This window comes from Cicer arietinum, chromosome 4, assembly GCF_000331145.2.
Source record: "Cicer arietinum cultivar CDC Frontier isolate Library 1 chromosome 4, Cicar.CDCFrontier_v2.0, whole genome shotgun sequence".
Lineage (NCBI taxonomy): Eukaryota > Viridiplantae > Streptophyta > Magnoliopsida > Fabales > Fabaceae > Cicer > Cicer arietinum.
Genome location: NC_021163.2, coordinates 23610628 through 23621367, shown reverse-complemented (window position 1 = coordinate 23621367; position 10740 = coordinate 23610628). Strand labels below are relative to the sequence as shown.

Sequence of the window (10740 nt, the reverse complement as noted above, 5' to 3'; positions counted from 1 at the left end):
GTAGATTAAATATTAGTGCATTTAACTGTTCCCACAAACTGATTTTAATATCATCAAAACAAGTAAGGTCATAGTTATTCAAACTAACTTGGTTCTAACAAGTTCGTGTGGTATAAGGTTGTACCACTGAAGGTATCCTCTTCTCTTAGAGGATTTATATAGATAGGACGTCCATAAAGTCCAATTTGGTTTGGTGTTGTGTTGAATAATCGACACGACATTTATTTATAGGAAAACTTGGTAGATAAATGACAATGGAAAAATAACTCAAATGAAGATTATACAGTCAAATGTGCATACAATATACTTGTGGAAAATCAGAGCATTTCTACTTATCCTTTGGGCAAGTTTTTGTGGCATAAGGTTGTACCCTTAAAGGTATCCCATCTTCTCTTGGAGGCTTTATCATGATAGGTTGTCCAAAAAGTTCAATCTAGTTCAGTGTGGTGCTATAGAATTGACACTATATTTATTTGTAGATTTTCCCTTATTTGGAAGAGTGTGGGTAATGGTTTTGAATTGATTTGAGGTTTATGCAACATTCCCTAATCAAATTAGCTCTCATGCTCATTTTTCCTCAGGCTTACTTAGTAGGGATAAAAGACTTAGTTATTGTTTGATTGCGACGTGGTTAGCTAGCGTTTGGAGTAAAAAGCATATCATAAACCTTAGTATTTAATTTTAAGTAACAATAATGTGCGTTGAATATTTTTGTAGATCGTATTAAAGTGTTGTCTTGGTTGTGGCTCAAATACAATGTCAAAAAATTTCAGACGAATTTGTACCAATGATGGATCAATCCCCTTGGTTGTTTAGGGGGTCATCCTTCATGAGTAGTTTTGTTTGTATTTGATTGACATCATAGGGGTGTAGATATCAACCCCTTTTTGGTGGTGGAGTTTTCTTTAGGAGTTTAATTTTTTTTTTTTTTGGTATTTTTAATCTTTCTATCTTATTTTCTTATTGAGGTCAGATTTGTGGTCTCAATAATTAATATTAAATATTTTGCCTTTCTTCAAAAGAAAATGTGAAGTTTGTAAAGTCGTGTATGAAACATTAATGGATATCTAGCATAAAAGTGAAATAATACAAGGTACAATTTGAAGTTTATATATTTGTCACAAGAAATGGAGGATTTGAATTGTTACAATTTAAAATTTGCACTTTAATGCTTTTTCTTAAAATAAAACTTGAGAATGTTAGATCAATATGATGAACCTACTCGTGTTTTGAGAAGGTTCAAGAACATTATTATATTTGAAGTCAATAATGTGATTCAATGAAATAATAGAATAATAAAATATAAAGTTAAGGAAATCACACAAAAGAAATATCCTATTTTACCTAACGTGAGTTAATCCAGTGCTCACAATTTGTGAGATTTCAACTAGTAAGTTGAACAACCTCTCAACTTAATATTTTTCATTTAGTTACACTTGACTATACACTTATATTTTCTTAGCCTCAACGGGCTTACATGAGTCACTCAAATTTTCTCTCAACTAGACAAACTTGATGTTGTTTACAATAAAATGATAATGATGATTTATTTTGGATCCGATCACAACACTATTATTGAAATAGATTGGACTAAAAACACACTCAAAAGTTTGATCCTAGAATCTATGACAAAAAACAATAGTGTGTTTCTTGTTAATTGAAAAGAACTTTGATAGCTTTGCACTTAAGAAAGTAAAATATATTTAATTGTAGTCTCTTAGAGATTGTAGCTTGAAACATCTTTTATTTATAGACTTGAGAGGGCTCTTTATTGTTGTAAAGGACGCATACAATTGTTAGGCATATCTCAAGGCGTTAGAGTATGTTGCTTTAATGTGTTATGCAATCTGGGTAAACACCATCTTCTTTATGGGTAATCATCCTCTTTTTTAAGGATGTTTATGATCATAATCTATTTTGCATGAAGGCATCTTCATCAATATAAATACATCATCTTCTATTATGAACATGATAGATGAACTTGATCATCCTTTTGACAACTTGAGACAGTCTGTCATGGACTATAAAGTAGAATGTGTGAGCTGACAATGAATTGTCCTTTGTACTTGTAGTGCAAAACATTCTCTTGTCAACGTCCTCAATATTCCTTTTGCCATTTATGTCTTGATTGACATTAATGAACGTCCTCAATTCTTCAATTATTGAAACTAATGATGAACATTTTCAATTTTGAGGATGATGAACATGCTGACATATGCATATTTTTCAAAAACTTGTTTAATTTATTTTTGTAAGATTTAAATACTTTAGTTTGACACATGGTTTAACATTAAAGAACTTTAGAATATTTTCTTACTTGTGTTAAAATTCTATGATATTTTTTGATGTAACAATTTATTTTAGTTCAAATGTGGGTAACGGGTGCGGATATAGGTTGATGCCAACCAATTGTCAACACAGGTTCATGTACAAATATTTTTTCAAACCACAGAGATGTGAACTATTGTATTGTACCTAGACCTACACATTGTCATCCTTACTCGTCTCAGCTACCAACTCATTTGTATCCTACATTCTTTATAATAATTATTTCAATATAATGTTAGAGTTCAAGAAATGAAAAATAGACTACTAAACTTACCTAAATTTATAGGCAGATAGCTTTAGGATTATGATCATAGGGACACATTAAAGTTTTCTGAAATATAAAGCTTTGTAGAATTTAAACTAAAACTGAATTTTGCTAACCAAACGAGCACTTATGTTATCTGAATGTTAAGTACGATGAATTTACACTTGCCAATTCAAAAATGAGATTAGGAGCACCATCTTTAATAAAGTGGTTATATTTACCATACAAATCAGGATCTTTGAGTCAATATGAACGATATAATCTTTTGAATGAAATCATCAATCTCGATAGCATACTTTTGAATGGTATATGTAAGCTTAGTTGATTATTGAAAAACTATCCTCAAAATTGTTTTAGTTTCGTCAATTAGACAAGTGTCAACATGCTTCGATGAATGTGGTTCACCACCTCACATTTCTAGCTCCAAACAAAATAGTAACAACAATTAATAACACTCTTTAGAAGAATAAACTAACACTTCTCTTTGTCTTTATGTTTGTAAAAATAATTTATTTACGTTGGTTTGATGAATTTAACTTTGATGGTCATATTTATTTTTACATCAATCAACTCATTGTTTTCTCTATAAAGTATAAAAAAACTAAAACCCCTAAACCAACCAAACAAGAAGATTTTCTTCTTCGCATATAGAAGACACCATTTGTTCACAATGTTAGAAATCAAAACCGCCAAGACACGTAAGGGCAAACGCGAACTCGAAAAGCGTGCTCCCAAACTCGTAAGCATCACTTCCTCTTTTCTCACCCTTTGTTTTTTTCCATTGAAAAATTCAATCATGATTTGCGTTTGTTGTGTTTTCAGGTTGAATCAGGGAAGAAAACGCTGATTTGGGACAAAAACTAGCGCAGTTTTAAACGTTGTGTTGACTCAGATTTATCATCTAAAAAAGGAAAGTGCAGTAAGTATAGTCGTAAAAATGAAAACATTAAGCCCTTTGAAGCTGGTGGTGAGACCTCTTTGGAGTTTTTCTCTCTCAAAACAGATTGCAGTCTTTTTCTGGTAATTACTCAGTTATTGTTCTTATTGATTCAAGTTATTTTATTCACTTTTGTTTTTGGCTTTGTGTGGTTTTAAGTGTTTGTTTGGTAGTAGAAAAGATGGTAGAAACTCGCCTTAGGTGGTTTGGTAATGTAAAGAAGAGACATGTAGATTTTGTAGTGTGAAAAGTAGATCAAATGGAGGGTAGTTAAATCGCTAAAGACAGGAAAGACTTAGGAAAATGGTACATGTTGGATATTCTAGAGATCAATGAGCTGGAAAGAGATATCCTATATGATAGAATATTATGACGTCGTTTGATCATGTAGCCAATCCTACTTAGTTGGATAAGGTTTGGTTGTTGTTTGGTTCAATGGCGACAACAAATTATTTTGTAAAATTAATTTTAATTAAAAGTGAGTTTCAGTTAAAATGATTTATGTTTGAATACTTCAATATGAAAGTGAGAGTTTAAAATTCATGTTTAGGGTCAAAATCACTTTTGGTTCTCCCAAAATCTATTTTAAGTCTTTGTTAGTCATACAATTTGCTGTTAGCATTGATCTAATGTTAAATCATCATCTCTCTTGTGTAAGAGAATTATTTAGGTTTTTACCCGCTTTCACTATTTCAACCTCCTGTCTTAAAAAGTTTAAAATTTGTACTTGGTATGTTAAGCTTTTTATACTTAGTGTATGTTTGGTTTCCCGTTTGGATTGACAAAATCACAGTGAGTCAGCGTGATTTTGCAGAAGCTGAATTATATAGCTTTTGCAAATTCTTGGTGACTCATTGTGATTTTGCCAATCCCACCGTCAAACCTAACATACACTCAGTGAAGTTTGCCTTGAAACAGATTTAGTTATGATGGTAGATTAGGGTCAACTTTATTTGTGTTGAGATAGTAGTAGTATTAACCAAAACTTGTGATGCAATGCCTTTTTTTGGAGTTATAAAAAACTGTGTGATAAAAATTGACATCTTAATACAGACTTCTTCCTCTAAATTAATTCAGTTCATTATTTAACATATAAATATTGCATGGAAAGCGATTTGGTAGTGATCAAAGTTGCTTGTATTTTGCAGTATGGATCTCACTCAAAGAAACGACCTGATAACCTTGTTATCGGAAGAACATATGACACCATGTTTATGATTTGGTAGAAGTCAGGGTTGAGAATCTTAAAACCATGGAGTCATTTACATACGATAAAAAATTATCCCAAAGGAAGGGTCAAATCCTTTTATTGCTTTCATTGGAGAAGGATTTGAGACTGTGGAAGAGCTAAAACATTTGAAGGAGGTTTTACTCGATCTTTTTCGCGGAGAGGTGAATAATTGCTCTTCCACATTCTTTTGTTTTTACCTGAAATATATTAACAGAAGTGATGCACATGATTCATGTAGGTTGTGGAGAATTTAAATCTTTCTGGAGTGGATCGTGCATATGTATGTACTGCCCTGTCTGCAACTAAGGTGTTTTTTACGCATTGTGCGTTGCGGTTGAAAAAATCGGGCACGGTTGTCCCAAGAATGGAATCGGTAGAAGTTGGCCCTTCGATGGATCTTGTTGTTCGTCGGCATCGTCTTCCTAATGAAAGTTTGAGGAAGGAAGCCATGAGAACTTCACGGGATAAGCCAAAGAAAAAGGTTGACAAAATCTCTAAATCTTTTCTAGTTTATTTGTTAATGTAAAACGAAGTTGCATGTCTAAATTGTGTACTTGCTTTGTTGCTCATAGGAGAAGAATGTTAAAAAGGATGTCATAGAAGGAAAGATTGGAAATGTTTATATTCCAGATCAGAAGGTAAGAGTGACTATTGTAAACTACATGTTTTTGATGACGACAAGACCACCAACTATGGACAATGCAGCAAGATCAAAAAGAAGATCAAACCAACTTGAATAAGCTTCCAAATCCAAATAATAAATGAGTAAATGTAAAGGTATATGATACAAATACATAGTTCAAATACATGAGAATAATTCATATTTACATATGCATTTAACATGTTTTCGAAAATCAAAAACAACATTAACAAATCATTTAAAATCATATTTTTGACAATTTGCATAAGTGTATTCGAATACACCATGTTGTATTCGAATACAACTTAAGTCAGAAGCAAAACGTTAAATGGTGTATTCAACTACACCCATCTGTAGTCGACTACAAGCTAAGTCAGTGGCCAAGTGTATTCGACTACACACATCTGTAGTCAACTACAAGCTAAGTCAGCGGCCAAGTGTATTCGACTACACCCATATGTAGTCGAATACAAGTTAAGTCAGAGGCTAAAATACATTAATCTGTATTCGACTACACTGATGTGTATTCGAATACAAGATGTAAAATTTGAATTTTTTGAACGTTACAAAGACGTGTATTCGAATACACATATACTGTATTCGAATACACCTGGAAACATTACAATTTTTCAGATCTGGAATGCCTCTAGAACATTGTAATTTTTCATCAAACCTTTTGGATCAATGGCCACGAATCTGAAAGGATGTTTTATGGAGTATAAATACCTCATAACTTCAGATCAAAAATTAACCATCCTTGAATTATTTCATTAAACAAATTTGAACAAAATTCTGATTTTTCTAAGTACTTGCATTAGATTTTCATATCATTCTAAAAGTTCTCAAGTACTTGAATTACTATTGAGTTGTTTATCAATATACCACATCTTAGATTTATTCAAACCTTATTGTATCATTTGTACAAGTAAGATAGTGGTGTGCTATCTTAGAAGTATTGTAGCAAGAATCCCAGGGTGGGAATTGTACATTTTCTGACAAGTAGTTGATTAATCTCTTGTGGTGTGCAAGAGGACTGGACGTACCCTTGATTATAAGGGGAACCAGGATAAATCTTACCGTGTTCATTTACTTACTGCAATTTTTATTAAGCCTTGTTCTTAAACTCAGAAAATCTGATTACCATATCACTAAAAACAAGAAAATTTACTAACACCTAATTCACCCCCCTCTCTTAGGCGTACTTTCATATTAACAACTATTTTTTTTATTCTTCGCATCAACTATTTGAGTTAAGTTCATTCGACAAAGTACATTCATTGTGCCTATGATAATGATTTATAATTGTTTAGATTGGAGAAATGGCTTTGCCCAATAAAGCGAAAGGAGTGAAGAGGGAACGCCGAGAAGCCAAGCGGAAACATGGGAATGATGAGCATTCTTCGAAAAGGAAGAAGGAAGATTCTTAAAATACTAAAAAATTATTTCACATGTTGTCTTTCCCCTGTCTTTTGATTATGAAGTGATCAATTGTAGGTCAAATTATACTAGGTTGCATGTTGTTTACATGACATGAATATTCTTGATTTCACCTACACAGTGAGGCAATTTTGTTGTATTTAATTGTAAGCATATTTTTGTCTTATTCATTGTATTTCTATTCCTATGAGTTGCAAGCTTTCTCCAAAGATTTGCTCTAACATTATAGGGTCAAAGTGAAATACCAAATTCTATTCTTGATTGCAACTTGCAAGCTTTCTATGAAGGTAACTAAATTTGAAATGATTTATTTTTATGGCATCAGATTGAAATCAGTCTAACATACTTACATGTACCTACTACAATGAAAAGAATTCAGAGTTGTCATAGTGATAGAAGCTCCTCCTGTTCAGGTATCCACACAGAAAATTGCTTCTGTGTAAGTCTCTAATTGGGTTACTGAATATGACATAATTAAACATGTAGAACCAATTAATGGATCAAAGGGAAAGGTAAAACTTGCAATTTATTTTCCTTCAACAAATAAACATGACAAAGACAAAAAAAAAAGGTGTCATTGATTTTGGTTGAACTTATTAGAACACTCATGACTTTGACTTTTTAATTTTAAAAAAGTAGATATATAATTAACAGTAGTGGCTAAGAGGACCTAACCCAATCATAAGATACGTCTCATTTATGCCTCATTTGAGGATCTACTAAATTTAGTGTATAGTTTCAATGTTACGTTATTTAACTTGCCCTTGAATCTTCATCTCTTAATTTTTTTTAATGTGTTTTCTCGTCTTGGTTTTATTTACTTTGGTTCATGAGAATGTTACGATGGTATCTTAAAAACCATGTATCTAGCTCTGTCATTTTTCAAACAATTATGGTGTCGATCTTCAACTTAACAAAGTGTATTGTTTACATGTTATAGTTTTTTTATATCATTTCTTATTGAACCATTAACAGATTTTGATGCCCACATTGAAGATTCTTGGTGTCCTAGTGTACTGTTTTTATATTTGTATATTTATCTAATTTGAAATCTTATATACAGTTATTTGTATTTGAAATTTCCATGCTTTTTCATATTATTTTGAAAATTTGTGTACACATGATTATGTTTGAAAAATATGTGTCTTGATGCAGGTTGGACTATGTCTTGGACTGTTGTACACTTAATTTATGTATACTTATGAATGCATGTTTCCTTTAGAACCGTGTGTTGGACTACATCTTTTCCTACCATGGTTTGCATTTGTGTTCATTAGTGTCCTTTTTAATTTCAATATTTCCATAAGTATGTCACTGATTTAGTTTTGGTGGGATGGTCATAGTCCTGATTATAGCTTCATTTAGTTGTTCTATTATGTGTGTAACAAACAATGAATGATTCTCCTATTAATTATCTTTGCCATGTTTTTTGGGAATGAATCACTTTTTTGGCCTAAATTCAAGTTTTTGCCACCATAGGTGCCCATTGAGATAATTTCTCATAAACGCATTTTTCCTTTCATAAGTCATAACCATGGCTACATGTTTTTATTTTTATTTTTGGGTCTTAGGCTATATGTTTTTTTAACCATATGATTTTTTACTTTCTTAATTTGGAAGGTAGCCAATGTTCTTAATGATTATCTTAGGGGATTGAATGAAGACTTGATAAAAGGAAACTTTGATATTGTGTAGGAGGCAATTCACTACAATGAAAAAACTAAGGATAGTTAGTAATATACTTTCTACAAGTAAAAATCAATCATTGATCTCATCAAAACAGCAAAATTGATCAATCATTGATACCAATACGGATTTCATATTTTTCAGTTATGACGGCATAATATGATTAGGGATGGAAACCATGCACCAAAAATAAAAAGGTATCATTTAGATAAACATATTGCTTGAATGTTGTATCAAAACTCAAGTAACAATTTATTTACAAAAGTTAATGAGCTTGAGGACCTATTTGAAAATTAATTAATTAAAAAAGTATCATTTACATAAAAATATTAATTAATTAATTAGAAAAGCCGAAACATTGAACAAAGAAATTTAAAAGAGTAGATGCGATCTTAAATCTTCTTGATACAATCAATCTATATTATTAAAAAAAACCTACTAGCGTTCGGTAATAAAAGAGCTACAAGTGTGTGAAGTTTTAAGTTGATATAGACTTTTCGTAAAGTTCATAGAACACAAATATCTCATATAGAAAAGGAATTCTATTCTAAAAAAATTAGAAAGGGAAGTAATAATTTTTTTACCCTTAATTACATTTTATGAGTATTTTGAGTGCAATAAGAATGATTTCACAAGAAGAATATGATGCATCTAGGGGACAATTTCTTTATCTTAAACTTTACTGTAACAATATTAATTAGAGCAGAGTATTTTATTGTTCATACTAGACTTCGTTTTAATTATAGTGATGCGGTGATATAAAGTTACTTGAAACTATTACTTAAAAAATATGCTTCATTTGATTTTATAATCAAATGTACACCGGTCAATTCTATTTTTCTATTGTTAATTATAATCAATTTCTATTTTTAACTTTTATTTCTTAATTTTATAATTGATTATTTTGACACCTCACTTTATTTTAAAAAAAAAAAGAAACAAACCTCCCAAAATCTATTTTAAGTCTTTGTTAGTCATACAATTTGCTGTTAGCATTGATCTAATGTTAAATCGTCCTCTCCCTTGTGTAAGAATTATTTAGGTTTTTACCCGCTTTCACTATTTCAACCACCTGTGTTAAAAAGTTAAAAATTTGTACTTGGTATGTTAAGCTATTTATAGTTAGTGTATGTTTGGTTTCCCGTTTGGATTGACAAAATCACAGTGAGTCAGCGTGATTTTGCAGAAGCTGAATTATATAGCTTTTGCAAAATCATAGTAACTCATTGTGATTTTGCCATGAAACAGATTTAGTTATGATGGTAGATTAGGGTCAACTTTATTTGTATTCAGATAGTAGTAGTATTACCCGAAACTTGTGATGCAAGGCCTTTGTTGGAGTTATAAAAAAGTGTGATATTGACATCTTAATACAGACTTCTTCCTCTAAATTAATTGAGTTCATTATTTAACATATAGTATGAGTGCTAAATATTGCATGGATAGCGATTTGGTAATGATCAAAGTTGCTTGTATTTTGCAGTATGGATCTCACTCAAAGAAGCGACCTGATAACCTTGTTATCGGAAGAACATATGATCACCATGTTTATGATCTGGTAGAAGTCGGGGTTGAAAATCTTAGAACCATGGAGTCATTTACATACGATAAAAAATTATCTCCAAAGGAAGGGTCAAAGCCTTTTATTGCTTTCATTGGAGAAGGATTTGAGACTGTGGAAAAGCTAAAACATTTGAAGGAGGTTTTACTCGATCTTTTTCGCGGAGAGGTGAATAATTGCTCTTCCACATTCTTTTGTTTTTAGCTGAAATATGTTAACAGAAGTGATGCACATGATTCATGTAGGTTGTGGAGAATTTAAATCTTGCTGGAGTGGACCGTGCATATGTATGTACTGCCCTGTCTGCAACTAAGGTGTTTTTTACGCACTCTGCGTTGCGGTTGAAAAAATCGGGTACGGTTGTCCCAAGAATGGAATTGGTAGAAGTTGGTCCTTCGATGGATCTTGTTGTTCGTCGGCATTGTCTTCCTAATGAAAGTTTGAGGAAGGAAGCCATGAGAACTTCAAGGAATAAGCCAAAGAAAAAGGTTGACAAAATCTCTAAATCTTTTCTAGTTTATTTGTTAATGTAAAACGAAGTTGCATGTCTAAATTGTGTACTTGCTTTGTTGCTCATAGGAGAAGAATGTTAAAAAGGATGTCATAGAAGGAAAGATTGGAAATGTTTATATTCCAGATCAGAAGGTAAGAGTGA

At 31.6% G+C, this 10740-nt stretch overlaps 2 pseudogenes; both read left to right on the top strand.

Annotated features, from left to right (window-relative positions):
* Positions 1–3263: 3263 nt before the first annotated feature.
* LOC101513482 (ribosome production factor 2 homolog) lies at positions 3264–6828 on the top strand (annotated as a pseudogene).
* Positions 6829–10008: 3180 nt separating this feature from the next.
* LOC101491564 (ribosome production factor 2 homolog) overlaps positions 10009–10740 on the top strand; it is a 5167-nt pseudogene continuing 4435 nt past the window's right edge.